We start from the raw sequence: 18,823 nt of genomic DNA, 5'->3' as shown, positions 1-18,823 counted from the left end.
AAGAAAATTCTCAATATTGACGCTACAGCAGAAAGGGGAAAGAGTTTGTTAATTTTGAAAACTTAGATTAAATACTTTTCAAATAGTCACATTATTATCCTGGTAAGCATCTTCTACACCTTCTCCATGGCCTCCATATCCTTTCTACAATGGGGTGACCAGAATTGAATACAAATTCCAGAGGCAACCTAACCAGAGGTTAAAATTGGTAGATTTTTTCTAACACAGCATCATTAAAACACTGCAAGCCAATTTTCCTTGTGAAATATTTCAGATTTCATCGCTAACTCTATGAGGAATGAGAAGACTTTACTGACAATGTCATTGCATTGTTGCACCTTACAAGATCAGGTGGTCTTGGTGCATTTTGAGGTCATGCATTCTCCCTCCTCTCTCCCCAGAGATCAGTTTATCTGTGTTCTCTGAGTAGAAGGTTATCACAAGCAGCTGTTGTCACGAGATTATGAATTTTAAATCAGCCTGTGACATTGCACAGGCTTTGGAATTTGTCTGTAAGTTCCAAGGAATTCATCCAACGAAAGACCCTAGTTTAATGAGTGTGCACAGAACCTGGAGGAATTATAAATACCAAAATATTCAGCTTCCTCCATTTCATCAGCAAATATTGTGTACTCCTTAAACAACTGCAAGAAAACACAAGCAAATATATTTAGAAGCTTAGAAGTTTGTAGTTTTAAAGAATGAGAGGAAGGGAGGATCTTAATGAAACCTACTAAATCTTGAAAGGCATAGATAGCGTGGGCATGGAGAGGATGTTTCCATTAGTGGGAGAGACTAGTACCAGAGGACGCAGCCTCAGAATACAAGGACGTCCCTTTAGAACAGAGATGAGGGGGATACTCTTTATCCAGATGGTGGTGAATCTGTGGAATTCAATGGATTCAACAGATGGCTGGTGTGGTCAAGTATTCGTGTATATTTAAAGTTGAATTTGGTAGGTTCTGGTTTAGGAAGGGTGTTAAAAGTTATGGGCAGAAGACAGAAGAATGGGAAGGAGTGGGAAAATAAATCAGCTATGATTGAATGCTGGAGCAGACTCCATGGGCTGAATGATCTCATTCTGCTCATATGTCATGTTCTTGTGGTCTACAAGGTCCTGTTCCCATGCACTGTGACTCCATAACTCCATGCCTTTCGTATCCATGTACCTGTCCAAGTGCCTTTGAATTGTAATCATTGTAACTGCCTCTAACAGCTCATTCTGGATAACCAACACTTTAATATGTGGATAAACTATCTGACGAGGGTCCTTTAAATGTTTTACCTCTCACCTTAAACCTGATCTCTTTACTGCTAGACACACCTGTCCTGGGAAAAGCCTCTGAATGTCTTTCCTATTTATGCTTCCTATAATTTTATAAACTTCTTTAAACCTCATTCTTATTAGTTCCAGAAAGATTAAATCCATTCTATCCAACCTCTCCTTGTAACTGCAGCCCTCTATTCCAGGCAACATCCTGGTGAACCTCTTTTATATTCCTTCTACTGCAACTGTTGGTTATCATCATTATCAGTATCTGCCATGTCATAGGACATGGACGATCATGATCAATGACCAGGATTGTTCCGGGCAAATTTTTCTACAGAAGTGATTTGCCATTGCCTTCCTCTAGGTAGTGTCTTTAGAAGATGGGTGAATTCAGTCTTGATCTATATTCTTCAGATATTGTCTGTCTGGCATTAGTGGTCACATAACCAGGTGCTCACTGGTATCAGTACATTGATAAATTGGCTTATTATTGTCACACATGCAGAGGTGCAGTGAAAAGCTTTGTTTTGAATGCCAGTCCATATAGACCATTTCATCACTTCAGTGCATTGAGCTAGTACAAACTGACAACAGAATTAGTGCTATAGATACAGGAAATGTCCAGGACAGGTGCAAGGCCATCATGAGGTAGATTGTGATGTCAAGTGTCCTTCTTGTCATACAAAGATTTTGGCAAAAACAAAATGTGTGTTCAAGGAAAAGTCTACTTTCTCTTGTTACATCCTTCATCAAACTACCTGGCTATTCAGCTCTTTCTTTTGGAAGTCCAGACAAGATATTGATTATAATTTGAATGAGTTCTTTTTTTTCTAAATTTGATCTTAAGCTGTTTGAACATATATTTTTTTTATCCTACATTTCCCAATATACAGCTTAATCTTTGAACACTATGTATCTTAATAGTAGACATCTGCAACACTTTACAAGGTGTGTCATGGGATTATCAATAAGATGCAATGGGACAGTGCCGGAAGAATTCATTGCAGTTACCTAACTATGGCAGTTAGATAGACTGCATGTATATGGGAGGCTTTTGATTTGTCAGAAATTCATGAAAATATTCAGAGTGCCTTGGAAGTAATAGATTAAATTTCTTCTACCAGAGGGTGGTGAGTCTTTGGAATTTATTGCCACAGATGGCTGTGGAGATCATGTCTTTGGGTATATTTAAAACAGACGTTGGTAGGTTCTTGATAAGCCTAAGGCTATGAGGAGAAGAGATTGCAAGGGATAATAAATCAGCCATGGCGGAATAGTAGAGCAGACATGATAGGTTGAATGGCCGAATGTTGCTGCTATATCTTATGGTCTAAGATGGGACTGTTCAAGAGTCATATAATAAAGGAATAAAAGCTGTCTTTGAGCCTGGTGGTATGTTCTTTTATGCATTTCTAGCTTTTATATGGGGGGATTGGGAGGGTAAGTCTAGGTTAGGAGGGGCTTTTGATTAAGTTAGCTGTTTTATCGAGGCAACAGGATGTGTAAGTAGAATGAATAGAGGGGAGACTGGTTTTCATGATGTACTGAGATTCGCCCATGACTCTATTCTTCCTTACAGTCTTGGGCAGAGCAGTTGCCGTGCCAATCCGTAACACATCTGGGCAGGATTATTTCTACAGGGCATCTGTAGAATTGGTGAATCAGGATAGCTGGCACAATTGAGGAAAAATGCATCCCTTGCAGTGACTAGGTATGAGTGCAAGTGCCAAATGCAACTGCTGATGCACAGCATGTAATTGACAGTGAACCATATGGAGCACTAATTTGGTTCATACCTGTCTGCACAACTTAGTGAATTCTGATAAAAATTGTTTCCAATTGGAGCAAAATTATAAACTGCTGGAGAGACTTAATCAGTTGACCGACATCTGTGGAGGGAAATAAATTATGTGAGGTCCGCCTTTTCAAGGGCACCCGGGGATGGGCAATTAAATGCTAGTTCAGCCTTTATAGCCCGCATACTTTGAACAAATTTTTTAAAAATCCAAGGTAAAGTCATAGTTCCTCAATATTTTCATATGCCTCATACACCACCTGTTGGGCTGTCACAGGTCAGTGTCTCCTGGGTTGATGTTGGTGAGCAAGAGGTACAAGGGCTGGTCATTGGCGAACCTGGAGTTCAGGGTCCCATCATTGGCTAGTGTTGGCCAGCAAGAACCACAGTCTACAGATCAAGGACAGTGAAAGCCGACAGACCAAGTATCTTTGCTCTTGCAATGTGCTTGGAAATGGAGGCTGCCATTTTGTGGAACTACTCTATGTCCTTCATTTTGTGAGCTTGTTGCTTGGCTTGATCAATGTTTTAAAGTAGACACAATGATGCCTCAACTAATCTGCTGGACAAGGGATTATTTCTTAATAAGTTATTTGCGAGGTATTCTTTGGCTGGATACAACATGCAGATTTGTGAATGTTTTCCTGCGTGATTCAAGCTGATTCCTAATTGAGAACAAAGACCCATAAATTAACAATTGTCACTTGCTGACAAAAGGTAATAAATGGATGCTGGCTTGCAGCAGAGTCAGTAAAAGGGCTTTAGAGCTCAGACACATGACCTATAGCCAATGACACTGGAATGTAACATTTGAAGTAGTAAGAAATGAAGAAAAAAAAGCAGATGCTTCAAGTGTACTGGCAGCGATAACTCTCTAGAGACCAACTATCGTGGATATGAGGTGTCCCGGGGATGTGGAGATTCAAAACAGGACTACAAGGAACATGTGGCCATCAGCAGAAATGTAAAAAGAATATTTCCTATAGTGGGGGATTCTAGGACCAGAGGGCACAGCTTCAGAATAGAAGGGCATCCCTTTAGAACAGAGATGAGGAGGAAATTCTTCAGCCAGAAGGTGGCGAATCTGTGGAATTCATTGCCCACAGATGGCTGTGGAGGTCAGGTCATTGGGTATATTTAAAGTGGAGGTTGATAGGTTCTTGATTAGTCGGGACATCAAGGGTAAGAGGGAAAAGGCAGGAGAATGGGGCTGAGAGGGTTACTTGATCAGCCATGATGTAATAGCAAAGCAGGAATGATGGGCTGAATGGCCTAATTCTGCTCCAACAATACTGGGAAAAATTTTTTTTAGGCACATATATATAGCTAGAGTGCCAAGACTTCTACATAGCACTGCATCTGTCAACATGGAGCGAAGAGCAAGTTTGTAAATCTGGTGGGAGCAAAGGTTGTTGGGAATAGCGAGGGTGAAGCCTCACGGGAAGGGTGTCGGACAGATGGCAGAGAAGGAGTGCCGGGGGAGAGGATGGTGCGAGTGCAGACACACCTAGCCCTGAAACACATGGCAAGGTTATTTGATTGCAAACAATTGGTTTATTGATCATTACAAAATGCCTCTGGTGCTTCCCACTCTCTCCCCTCTCCTTAATTATTATTCCTCTCTCCTTAATTATTATTCCTCTCTCCCTGCCCCATCCCACTGCCAGTCCACAATATAGACCCATATCAGAACCAGTTTTATCATCACTCATGTCATGAAATTAGTTGTTGTTTTGCTGCAGCAGTGCAGTGCAATACATAAAATTACTACAGTACTGTGCAAGGTCTTAGGCACTCTAGCTATATATATGTGCCCAAGACTTTTGCGTAGGTCTGTGTTTTAAAGTTTTGTGTTAAATTTCCTTTGTACTTCAAAATGGAGCCACTGGATTCATAACTGTCTACTTGAACTTGATAGATTTTCTAACTCAGGTTAGGTCAACCGAAAAGGTCATTGGCTGCAGTTCCACCATCACTCTTAAAACACGACCTCTGGTTCCAGTGGAAATGCCTGCACTTACCTTATCTATACCCATCATACTTTTGTAAACAAAATAACATTGTAAAATATTATTAAGTACCAGGAGAAAATGCAAACCCGTTCAATGTTTAGTGTTACTGTAGTTCTTGCTGGAATTGAATAAGAGTTCCGTAAAATAAAGCATTTCTCATTACACCAATACAATATAAGAAGAGCACAAAGGTGGTGTCTAGATGGATTAGTTAAAATGTCTATAGGATTGCAATGCAGATCTCGAGCTTTGAGTACTGGGAGTGGATTTTGATCAATACAGACTATAGATGTTGCCTTCTTACTATTCAGTTCCCAACTGCTTGGCATAGTTTTGAGACACACTTATTGCATCAATGAAAATGTCTTCATTCTTGTGATAGAAATCTCTATATTTCATTCTTCAACAGGTTTAAAAGAAATATTTCATATACAGTATCTGTCTTTTTGAATGGAAGATTAGAAAGGCCTCATTGACATGGTACTTCTCTTGAATACTGAATTTTTCCCAAAGGTAAAGAGTACTTTGAATCCCACTTTTACTGATGTCTCCAGTATAATACATGAAGTGTTAACACTGTAATCATCTAACCCTTCTATAAGTCTGGAAAAGCCCTAACATTAAGTTGTGATTTGTATTTCCCTCAATGAATAGTGTCACATGACTGGCAACAATGAATATATCAATTGAGTCAGATTTTATAAAAACAAACAAACATTTATTAAACTCTGCTGAATAATAGCGAAAAATATTCAATGACTAATTTAACTAGAAGTTAACTGCTATATGGCAACTCTGGAATAGTTCTTAAAAGGGCAAATGCGAACATAGTTCTTAGAATGGTAAATTCAAAAGTTCAAGAGATTTATACAGTCAATTAGGAAAGACTTTCCTGAAGTAAAGAATTCCTCGAAGACGTGATGTTACTGCTGATCCCAGCCGGAAACTTCCCTGTCCGCAGGATTCACAACAACGGAAATAAAATGGTTTAAAGGAACTGACCTTTTCCTCTGGAGAATAGACACAATCCTTCCTACTTTAGCAGAGGATATCTCAGATGCAGGTTACCATTTCTTGAACAAAGATTCAATAAAGGTCGATCATCTTCAAAACTGCCGAACGATATCAGCTTTACTCAACTCGGCGAATTCCTGTAGTTTGGTAAGGTCTTCACTCTCCAATACTACTTACAATAGAAAGTAGAACTCCACTTTAAAACAAAACTGCGTCATAAGACGAATACGCAGCATAGCAGAGTATCTGACGAATTAAATAACAAACTAAACTTAAAAACTAATTGCGTCACCCCAGGGGTCTCCCTTTTATATCTGTGGTGAACATGTCATCACGTGACCTCACACTGGTGGGAAAATTTCATCACCCCACCATCACATGACCATTACCTCATGCTCATAAGATACTCAAGTACATCATGGTCATAAGACAGTCATAAGATATCCATCAGGTATGTAACAATAGAACCGTAAAACATGTTGAATTGCTGATTCCAAGACTATCCTCAATATACACTCAGTGGTCACATTACCCAGTACAGAAGTGGAAGCCTGTCATGCTGCATCTTTGGACCAAAATGGAGGACCACACTGAGACTTGGAAGAGATAAACAAAACAAGGAATTTTATTAACAAAACGGGGTCTTAGCTAACTCAAGATAACTTGGCCAGACTTCACTTGGCAAGAATCAGGACAACTGAGCCAGCAAGGGATTAGCACTGCCCCTTTAAGTACACTCCAGGTCACGAAAGAATCCGTGCCCAGCTGATAAAACTCCAGACTAATAACAAGCTTGCAAGTAACTATTCTAATAAGAGACAAAAGTCCAAGGATACTTAATTGCAAAGTTTTAGAGAATTAATTGGAAATAATCAAGGACAATTGCAATTTAAATGTAAACAAGAGAAGAGCTAAAAATAATACATAAAAAACCCAAAGTGCAAACATACAAATAATTATAATTAACAAACAATACAAATTAAAATCAACTGCAAAAATTCAGAGTTCTCAGAATACTCTACCAACAACCTGAGGCCATGAAAAACCTGTTGTGGTCTTCTACTGTTGTGGCCTTCCTGGCAGCTTGAGCTGGTTTGGCCATTCTCCTCTGACATATCTCATCAACAAAGTTTTTTGGCCCACAGAACTTCTGCTCACTGCATATTTTCTTTGCTTTTTACACCAATTAAAGACCCTCACACCCTCTCCACGAACTGTTTGTTCTTCTGCCATCAGGCAAACATTACAGGAGCATCAAAACTAAACCCACAAGGCAGTCAGATTGCTAAATAGATGCTCTACCTGACTCTGCTTTGGACACTTTTAACTTGCACTGGACACTTATAACTTGATTTTAACTGACATGTGGCTGTTGTGTTTTACTATTTATTGTTATGTTTATTATTTAGTGTTGCGTTTGTTATTGATTGCACTGCTCCTGGGAAACGCTGTCTCATTCTGCCCTGCAGAGCTGATGTACGGTTAGAATGACAATAAAGTTTTTTGAATCTTTGAATCACCTTGAATATTACAATGAAAATGAAGATTTGGAAAATGTAATTGTCAATAATTATATGAAGCCAGTTCATTATCTACACTAGGTGTGTGTGCTGATTCTGTTCATTTAGAGTCAATCATAAGAACACGGCAGCATAATTTCTCTATTGATAACTATAGGCAATAATACAAAGTTTTATAGTAATGTAATAGAATTAGTAGTGTTCTAATTCATTCTGTATTTCATCAATAACAAATTATTACTTAGTTAAATGGTAGTTTGTCTTTTTATGCCATTTTAACTATTTACATGAAACTAACTGGGGCATCTGCTTAATGTAGCCAAAGTGTACTGGTCCCGCTGTGTACCAATTAACCTGAAACAAATGTGCTGTCTTTAATTCTGGTCACCCTTCTCTAAGGAAAATGGCATCAAGTGGAAAGGAGTGCAAAGGAAATTTACGAGGATGTTGTTGTGACTTTATGGAATGAATTATGGAGACAGGTTGAATAGACAGGGTACTTATTCAACTGAGTCATAGGAGAATGAGGGGTGATGACTTTGACCTGCATAAGATCATGGGGAGCATAGATAGGGTTAATGCACACAGTCTCTTTTCTAGGTTTGAACTGGAGGGCAAAGGTTGAAGGTGAGAGTGGAGAGATTCAAAAGGAACCTGACAGGTAACTTTTTCATTCAGGGGATGGTCTGTATATATAATGAGCTATCAGAGTGTTTGAGGCAGGTATATTAAAATTCAAAGTTCAAAGTACATTTTTTTATCAAAGCATATATACATTATACAACCTTGAGATTTTTCTCCTTACAGGCAGCCACAAAACAAAGAAACCCAATAGAACCCATTAAAAAAGACCATCAAACAACCAATGTACGAAAAAGAAATTGTGCAAACAATAAAAAGTAAGGAAATAACATTCAGAACTAAAGTTCATGGAAGTGAGTCTGCAGCCACAAAGTCAGTTCATCAATGCCGCCAGTCCAGGAGCTCGTTAGTTACAGGCCATAACCTCAGTTCAGTGCAGAGATGAGTAAACCCCACCAAGCAGTGAAGTAAACACTAGTCATCCCTTGCCTCCAGCCCTGACACCCTGACCTTTTCGATCCGGTCCGGCACTTAAATTAGCCAAACCTCGGCTCAATCTTTGCTCTTGGACCCAGTCCTGCTGTTTCAATGTGCTGTTGGACCTGAACCGACTTGCCATTCTGGCCCAGTGTTTAAATCTAACAGTGACCTGTTCCTTGCTTTCGGCCGGGGCTGCACCACTTTGATTCAGCCCATACACAGCTCACCACAACCATCCTGCACCTTCAAAACTGCAGTTCACACCACAAAAATACCCAGTTGTAAAGCTTAACTCCTGAAGGGAAGTTGCAGGTTACTGGTTGTAGTGATGTTTTTTCCCCAGAAAATATGTGATTAATAGAGTACTGAGTAGTTTTGTTTGCTGCTAGCAAGGCATCACTGTTTCACCAGCACCACGTTTAACAACAAAATAAAAGATATTTGGATAGGTATTTGGAAAAGAAAGGTTTGGAGGTTTGGGTCAAATATAGGCAAATATCCTTGAATACTCCATTGTCCCTCCATTTTTCTACCTTAAATCCTTACAAGTCTTGATAAGGGAAGAAACTCAGAAATCACAGAATATCTAGTGGAAGCCAAGAGCTTGAAGATCTTGGAGATCCAAAGAAAAACTGAGATAGCGGGAGAATATAGGAAATACTTAGAAAATCAGGCAGTATCTGTGAAAAGAGAAACAGAGTTAGCATTTTAGGGCAATCATCTTTCTTCACAACCAGTACGTGTTAATTTGCAGAGAAAATCAGTGGTGGAAAGGACAAAGGGAACGTCTGTGATAGGATAAAAGTGAACAGATACAGTGAAGACCAACATTTTACAAGTGACATAAAAGATGTTGATGCCATCTGAGAGAGAATGAAGAAAGTCTTTTAATGTCAACAAATCATTACTAAGAAAGAACAGATCTGTTTACTTGATTTAGCTACTTCATCGTAAAATGCAACCCATTGGGAGTTCTTATTGATTAAGGCTGTTTTAAAAGAGAAAACCAAATTTCTTCAGTATTACCAAGATTATGATTGCAGGAACTTGACCTCATGATATTGTGTTAATATTTTGTTGTTTGGATAAATGAGCTTGACAGAAAAGCATTTTAATAATGATCTTATTAGGTAAAATCAATGTCATTTTAGCATTTTGTTTGATTTTTATTGATTTGCATTTTCAGGATAATACAGAATCACTGAATCACCAAATAGTTACAGAACAAATGAGGGATATTAGGCCAATTGAGACCACAGTAAATCAATGCACAAACTCAGTCTAATTGTCCAACCATAACTCTGCAATTTTCTTTACACAAACCTATCCAGCTTTCTTTTGAATGCTACCAAAAATCTTTTTATACTTTATATAGATGCTGCAGGTGGAATTGAAGTTAAGGTGTTTTTTTTAAACTTAAGAACATAGAAGATTACAGCACGGTACAGGTCCTTTGTATCATGATGTTCTATTGATCTTTTAACTTACTCTTAGATCAAACATTCCTACATAACCTTCAATTTTTCTGTCTTATATGTATCTATCTAAGATACACCTAATGTGTACCATCATGTGAAGCTCTACCATCACCCTTGACAGGGCCTTCCATGCATCCACCACTTGCTGTGTAAGGAATTTAACTCTGACATCCCCCTATGCTTTGCTAAATCGCATTCAAATTATGAGCCCTTCCATTTAATTTTCACCTTGGGAATAAGTCTTCGGCTCTCCACTCTATCTATGCCTCTTATAATCTTGTACACCTCTATCAAGTCACCACTCATCCCCCTTCACTCCAAGGAGAAAATCCCTAACTCACTCAACCTATTTTCATATGACACACCCTCCAGTCCAGGCAGCATGCTGGTTAAGTCTCTTCTGCACCCTTTCTAAAGCTTCCTATAATGAGGTGACCAGAACTGAACACAATATTCCACATGTGGTCTAACCAGGGATTTATAGAGTTGCAACATTACCTTGTGGTGCTTGAACTCACTGTCCTGATGAATGAAGACCAAAACAACACACATCTTCTTGACAATTCTATTAACTTGCACTGCAACAAGGAGGGAATCTATGAACATGGACCCCAAGATCTCTCTGTTCCTCCACACCACCAGGAATCTGCCATTAAACCTGTAATCTGCCCTCAAATGCAACCTTCCAAAATGAATTACTTCACATTTTTCCAAGCTAAACTCCACCTGCCACTTCTCAGTCCAGCTCTTCTGCATCCTGTCACTGTCCCATTGCAAACTACAATGCATTATCCACAACTACACCAACAATTGTTTTATCTGCAAATTTATTAACCCACTCTTCCACTTCCTCACCCAAGTCATTTATAGGTGCAGCAATCTCTTCCCTCACTTCCCATAGTAGCCTGGGGTACATTCTGTTTTGCCACAGGAACTTAACCATCCTAATGTTTTTCAAAATTCTAGCACATCCTCTTTCCCAACATCAACATGTTCAAACATATTAGCCTGTTCAATGCAGTTTGTACAAATGTCAATATCTGGTGAATACTGAAGCAAAGTATTCATTAAGGAATCCCCTACATCATCTGACTCCAAGTACATGCTTTCTCTTTCCCCGACTATCCTTGATCAGTCCTGCTCTTGCTTTGGCCATTCTCGATTCTCCTATTCTTCACATACATTTGGAACTCCATGGGGTTTTCAAGCATTCTAATGTCCTCTTCTACTACTCTTAAATCCATTCTTCATTTCCTTCCTGGCTACCTTGTAACTCTCTAGAGCCCTGTCTGATCCTTGCCTCCTAAATCTTATGTAAGTTTCTTTCTTCCTTTTGATTAGATGTTCCACATCTCTTATCAGCTATGGTTCCTTCATCCTACCATCCTTTCTAATCTGTCCTGATTCACCACAGAATCAAAAATACCTTTTGTTACTATATTTAGATTGCCAGTAAGAGGCAGTTGTCAATTGATAACTGTCCCTTTATGCTAAGGTTGGGCAGACTCTAAAGAGGTTATATTTTCAGTCAATGATGTCTAGGTTTGTTAGAGCCGTTGGGGAGGGCTTAGGGGGATGGAAAGTAGAGTGATAGAGATGAAGATGGGGCAGTTGGTTTATAATTAGATGCAGTATGTATTGAGACAGTGAGGAAGGACAGGAAAATGAAAGACAGGGCAAACTTGCAGTCAGTGGGATGAGTTAAAGGGTAACAGGAACCATAATCAAAAAGGGTTTTCCATACAGAAGTGAAGGTGTTATATTTGAATGCATGCAGTATACATACAAGGGGAGATGATCTAATAGTGCAGTTAGAGATTGGAAAATATGATGTTGTGGCATCTTTGAGTAGTGGCTGAAAGAAGATTATAGTTGGGAGATTAGCATTCAAGGACACATCTAGTGTCGAAAGGACAGGCAGGGAGGCCGATGGGGTGGGCTGGCTCTACTGGTGGAATATAAAAGGGATGACATAGAATAGGAATACGTAGAATCCTTGTGGATAGAGTAACAAACTGCAAGGGTAAAAAAAACCTTGTTGGGAGTTAATTATATAGAGGCCTCTGAACAGTAGCCAGGATGTGGGCTACAAATTACGAGAGATTGCAAAAGGCATGTAAAGACAGCTTTGTTGAGATGATCATGGGAGATTTCAATCTGCAGGTAGATTGGGAAAGTCAGGTTGGTGCAAGGTCCCAAGAGAAGGAATTTCTAGAATGCCTGTTTCATGACTTTTTAAAGCAGCTTCTGATTGATCACACTGGAGAAATGGCAATTCTGGATTGGGTGTTAAGTAATGACCCAGATTTGATGAGGGAGCTTAAGGCAAAGGAACTCATAGGAAGCAGTAATCATAATCTAATGGAATTTACCATGCAGTTTGAACAAGAGAAGCTAAAATTAGATGTATCAGTATTACAGTGGAGTTAAGGGAATTACAGATGCCTGTGAGAAGAGCTGGCTGAAGTTAACTGGAAAGGGACACTAGCAAGGATGATAATAGAACAGCAATGATTGGAGTTTCTGAACGAGATTTGGAAGGTGCAGGTTACATACATCACAAAGATGAAGGAGCATTCCAAAGAGAGGATGAGACAACCATCACTGACAAGTGAAGTCAAATACAGCATAAAAGCTAAAGGGAAGGCATATGATATTGCAAAAATTAGCGGGAACGTGGAGGATTGGGAAGCTCATAAAAACCAACAGAAGGCAACTAGCATAAAAGAGAGAAAAAAATGAAATATGACGTTAAGCTAGCCAATAATATAAAAGAGGATACCAAAAATATTTTTAGATATACTGTATAAAGAGTAAAAGAGACATGAGAGTGGATATCAGACTGCTGGAGAGGTGATAATGCGGGACAAAGAAAAGGCAGACAATCTTAATAAGTCCTGCATTTTACATCAGTCTTCACTGTGGAAGACGTTAGCAAAATGCCAGAAAAATGAGAAGTCTGAAGGTTGATAAGTCATCTGACCAGATGTACTGCACCCCAGGATTCTGAAAGAGGTAGCTGAGGAGATTGTGGAGACATTAGTAATGGTCATTCAAGAATCACTAGATTCTGGAATGGTTCCTGAGGAATGGAAAATTGCAAATGTTACTCCACTATTTAAGAGTGGAGGGAGGAACAAGAAAGGAAATTATGGGGCAGTTAGAAAGATGGTGGAGTCTATTATTAAGAATGAGATTTTGAAATACTTGGAGGCACATGATAAAATAAGCCAAAGTTTGTGTGGTTCCCCCATGGGGAAATCTAGCCAACAAATCTGCTGGAATTCTTTGAGGAAATAACAGGCAGGATAGACAAAGGAGATTCAGTAGACACAGCATATTTGGAATCTCAGAAGGCCTTTGACAAGCTGCTGCTCATGAGGCTGCTTAACAAGATAAAAGCCCATGGTATTACAGGAGAGGTACTAGAATACATAGAAGATTGGTTGACTGGCAGGAGGAAAACAGTAGGAGTAAAGGGAGCCTTTACTGGTTGGCTGCCAGTCGCTAGTGGTGTTCTGCAGTGGTCACTGTAGGACCGTTTCTTTTCATGTTATATGAGAATAACTCGGTTGAAAGAAGTGATGGCATTACGGCAAGTTTTGCGGATGATACGAATATAAGTGAAGGAGCAGGTAGTGTCGAGAAAGCAGGGTATCTAAAGAAGGACAGTCAAAGGACTGACCAGGAAGTGCATCATCATGCACTTTGGTAGAAGGAATGAAGGCATGAACTACTTTCTAATTGTGGAGAAAATTAAAAAATCAGAGGTACTAAAGGACATAGAAATCTTCGTTTAGGATTCCTTAAAGGTTAACTTGCAGGTCGGGTCAGTGGTAAGGAAATCAAATGCAATTTTCGCATTCATTTTGAGAGAACTAGAATATAAGATCAGAATGTAACACTGAGGCTTTATAAGGCATTGGTCAGACCACACTCGGAGTATTGTGAGTAGTTTTGGGCAATTTATCGAAGAAAAGATGTGCTGGCATTGGACAACTTCCAGCAGGGGTTTATGAGAATAATCCCAGAAATGAAAAGTTTAAAGTATGAGGACTATGTGATGACTATGGGTCTGTACCCATTGGAATGAGGGGTAATCTCATTGAAACCTATGGAATATTGGAAGGCCTAGATGGAGTGGATGTGGAGAGGATATTTCCTATGGTGGAGGAGTCTCAGAAAACAACACATCCTCAGGTTTGAGGAAGATCCATTTAGAACAGAGATGAGAAAAAATTTCTTTAGCCAGAGGGTGGCGAATCAGTAGTAGTCATTGACACAGAGAACAACGTTGGCTAAGCCATTGGGTATATCTAAGGCCGATGTTGATAGGTTCTTGATTAATCAGGGCTCAAAGGTTACAGGGAGAAGGCAGTAGAATGAGATTCAGAGGCATGATAAATAGGCAGGGAGAATCAGCCATGATGGAATGATGGAGCAGACTCAATGGGCCAAATGGCCTGATTTTGCTCTTGTATCTTGTGGGCTTCTGGACATGACTTGGCTTCTTAGTTGTATTTTATTGCTGTAGAAGATATGGTTAGCTATTTTTTTTCCTCCCTCTATCTAACACCTACTCCAGACATTTAAACTTTTAATAAGCATCCAATACCTCTTTCATTCAGATCCAGTCTGTGACATTCATGTTCTCATGGTCTCTATCCTATCACAGCCATTCCCTTTATTCTCTCTATCCCTCCTCCTTCCCTGCCTATTTCTGAATATTCCCACTCAGAATCAGAATCAGGTTTATCACCAGTGTGTATTGGGAAATTTGTTAACTTAGCAGCAGTAATTCAATGCAGTACATGATAATATAGAAAGAAAGATAAATAAATATCTAAATCAATAACAGTAAGTATATATATGTATATTAAATGGATTAAAATAGTGCAAAAAGAATAGAAGTAGTATATATTTAAAAGAACTGAGGTAGCGTTCATGAGTTTAATGTCCATTTAGGATTCGTATGGCAGAGGGAAAGAAACTGTTCCTGAATCACTAAGTGTGTGCCTTCAGGCTATTGTACCTCCTTTCTGATAGTAACAATGAGAAGGCATGCCCTGGGTGCTGGAGGTCCTTAATAATTGATGTCATCTTCCTGAAACACTGCTCCTTGAAGATTTCTTTGATACTATGGAGGCTAGTACCCAAGATGAAGCTGACTAATTTTACAACTATTTGTAGTTTCTTTCGATCCTGCACAGTAGCAGCCCCCCACCATACCAGACAGTGATGCTGCCTGTCAGAATGCTCTCCACAATAAATCTATATAAGTTTTCAAGTGTTTTAGATGACAAACCAAATCTCTTCAAACTCCTGATGAAATAGAGCTGCTGTCTTGCCTTCATAGCCGCATCGATATTTTGGGACCAGGTTTGATCCCCAGAGATCTTGACATCCAGGAACTTGAATTTACTCAACTCTCTCCAATTCTGATCCCTCTATGAGGACTGGTTTGTGTTTCCTCATCTTACCCTTCCCGAAGTCCACAATCAGCTCTTTCATCTTACTGACGTTGAGTGCCAGGTTGTTGCTGCAACACCACTCAACTCTTAAAGAAGGCCCATCAAATTGATTAATTAACTTTATTTATCTCTACACAAGTGTAACCAATTGAGTTTATTTATGTATTAAGATACAGCATGGAATAGGACCCCTCCCACCCCTCCCTCCCTCCCCCAGCCCTTAGAGCCGTGCCAACCAGCAATTCCACAATTCAATCCTAGCCTAATCACAGGACAATTTACAATGACCAATTAATCTTTGAACCGGTCTGTGTTTGGACTGTGGGAGGAAAGCAGAACACCTGGAGGAAACACGCGGTCACACGGAGAATGCACTAATTCCTTCTTCAAGCACTTTATTTTCATCTGTTGTTTTCAACTAAAATCTCATTGCAAATGCACATAGGAATATATTCCCAAGTTATATGCTTAATAAGATGGATGAGACTTAAACCCAAAGTTTTCTGACTCAGACAACTGTCTAAACCAGAACACATACCTCAGCAATCAGATGAGAAGATTTTGGCAGAGTGAATTCCAGGGATTTATGAGAGTCAAATTACTGCCTAGTATTTCCCAGGTGGACATTTAATTTTTTTTAATTCAATGACTTCTATTAAGTTAAAATGAAGTCTGTGAGAAAATGAATGAGTCAGCAGGTGCCTTGGGTTTATATTTCTGCTTTTACCTCATTGCTTTTAGTTATATTATACAATATGAATGGATGGCTTCTAGAAACATGAATTATTTATAAGCTTAGTCCAAAATATAACTAATTTTCTATGGCAGATCTCATAACTGGCCATGCAATGCAGCAGGCTTTCTCTTCTTAATGATATTCAATGAATTATTACATAACTCAGACGCACCTTAAATTTGAAATAATCCCAAAAGCATTCCAGAACTTTTCAGTGATCAAATAGAACTGTAAGTTGCACTGTCATTTCATTTGAAACCTTTACTAAAGGAGTGGATATTTTGCAAGAAAATGACTTGCTCTTTAGCTTTGCCTGGTTAAAGACAGTTTAACAAAATAGTGAGTTACTTTCCTCACTCAAGGTAATGGGACAGATCACACATTTCTTTTTATGTATGCATATAATTATGTTTACTTTTGGTCTAGAGGATGAAGTGCAAATTTCAAGCAATTTGGTGACATCATATTGTAGGCAGAGCAACCTGTTAATGTGCAGAAAACATATTGAGCATGGGGTAGAGGTTTGGATTCCAGAATTTCCTGTCACTCCATTATTTCAACGGCTCATTTATTATCAAAGCATGTATCCATATACAACTCTGAAAATTTGTCTGGTCCAGACAGCCATGAAACAAAAAATGAACAGGAAAGTTATTCAGAGAGAAACATCAAACCCACGCCCCCTGCACAAAAAGGAACAGCTTCCCGTTCATCAACACCTAAAGTTGATTTAGAAAAGATTAGAATGAGAACAGGTCCCTTGACATCTTCAGAATAGTTTAGGAGTCCAAGCAGGAAAAAACAATAGAAGTAGGAGACCTTTCAGCCTGCCCTGCCATTGAATGTTGCCTTAGCCTCAGTTCTGCTCTCATGCCCGATCCCACAACTCTTTATTCCTTAGTAGCCCAAAAATATATCTATCTCTGCCGTGAATGCAGACAAAGGTGTAACTGTAACCATTGTCTGTGATGGAAGAGTCCAAAAAAGTAAAACAATCCTCTGATGGAAGAATTTTTTTTCCTCAACCCACTCATATACTTCGAAACTTTTCTATCCGGTTTCAGGTTCAAAGTTAAAATTTCAAAGTAAATTTATTATCAAAGTACATATATGTCACAACACACAACCCTGAGATTTATTTTCTTGCAAGCATACTAATACATCCAATAATGATAATAGAATCAATGAACGACTGCACCAACCAATGTGCAAAAGCAAGCAAACTGTGAAAATACAAAAGAAAGAAAATATAAATAATAATAAAGAAATAAGCAATAAATATTGAGAACATGAGATGAAGAGTCCTTGAAAGTGAGTCCAGTGTTTGTGGGAACAGTTCAGTGATGGGGCAAGTGAAGTTGAATAAAGTTATTCCCTCTGGTTCAGGAGCCTGATGGTTGAGGGGTAATAACTTCCTGAAACTGGTGGCGTGAGTCCTGAGGCTCCTGTACCTTCTTCCTCATGGCAGCAGCGAGAACAGAGCATGGCCTGGGTGGTTGGGGGAGGGAGTCTCTCATCATAGATGCTGCTTTCTTGTGACAACGCTCCACGTAGATGTGCTCAATGGTGAGGAGGGTTTTACCTGTGGTGGATTCTCCCATTAAAGGAAGCATTCACTGAGCACCTTACCAAGATCTTCAGAACCTCATGTTCCAAACATATCACATTTTATTCTTACAAATGCCAATGGATCAGGTTTCAAAGCATTTATAGGATCTCCACAAGACAATACCTTCATCATTGGAATCAACAAAATGAGTCTTCAGTCTCCAGTACAAGTGTATTCCCTCCTTAAATAAGGAGAACAAAACAGTGTGCAGTGCTCCAGGTGTGGTCTCACCAATGACCTTAAATAGTAACAAGTGTAGCCCCCCCCGGCCACCCTCAGGGTCGCTCGGCTCGCTGTCGTCTAGGGAAACAGCCTCGGCCTCGCCAAACTGGGTAATTAGTTTGTGTGGATGCTGTGTGATGTACCCCACCCCGCCCAAATAACAGACAATACACCAGATGCAATTAAATGATATACAGTTTATAGATATTACTGGAACTATATAATTAAAAGAGAATAAAATATAAAAGGAAAATAAAAGGCGCCACACTTATCAAAGTTCAATCTCTTCGTGCACAAAAACCGTTGGAGCTCAAGGACCTTCTTCTTCACCCTGCGACCCCCTCGGACCACCTCGACCGGCCGCCTGGGACCAAAAACGGTGGTTGACCAGACGCTCCACACGAATCCGTCTCGTCTCCTTGCCGAACGTCCCGCTCGGGGTCCGACCCCGTTAGCGGACTCACAGCACCTCGTCCATCCTCTGTCTCGCTCTCCCGCCTTCTCTCCCCCAAAACCCCCTCGCAAACAGTATCTTCAAGTTCACCAAAACCATAACTATCCCAATTGGTTAATAACGTATTTCTTATCACCCTCTCAACCACAACAAGCTGCTAGCACAAACTTTCTCAGCGTT

This window comes from Mobula hypostoma, chromosome 5 (genome assembly GCF_963921235.1).
Source record: "Mobula hypostoma chromosome 5, sMobHyp1.1, whole genome shotgun sequence".
NCBI classification, from domain to species: domain Eukaryota; kingdom Metazoa; phylum Chordata; class Chondrichthyes; order Myliobatiformes; family Myliobatidae; genus Mobula; species Mobula hypostoma.
This window is presented reverse-complemented; position numbering follows the sequence as displayed.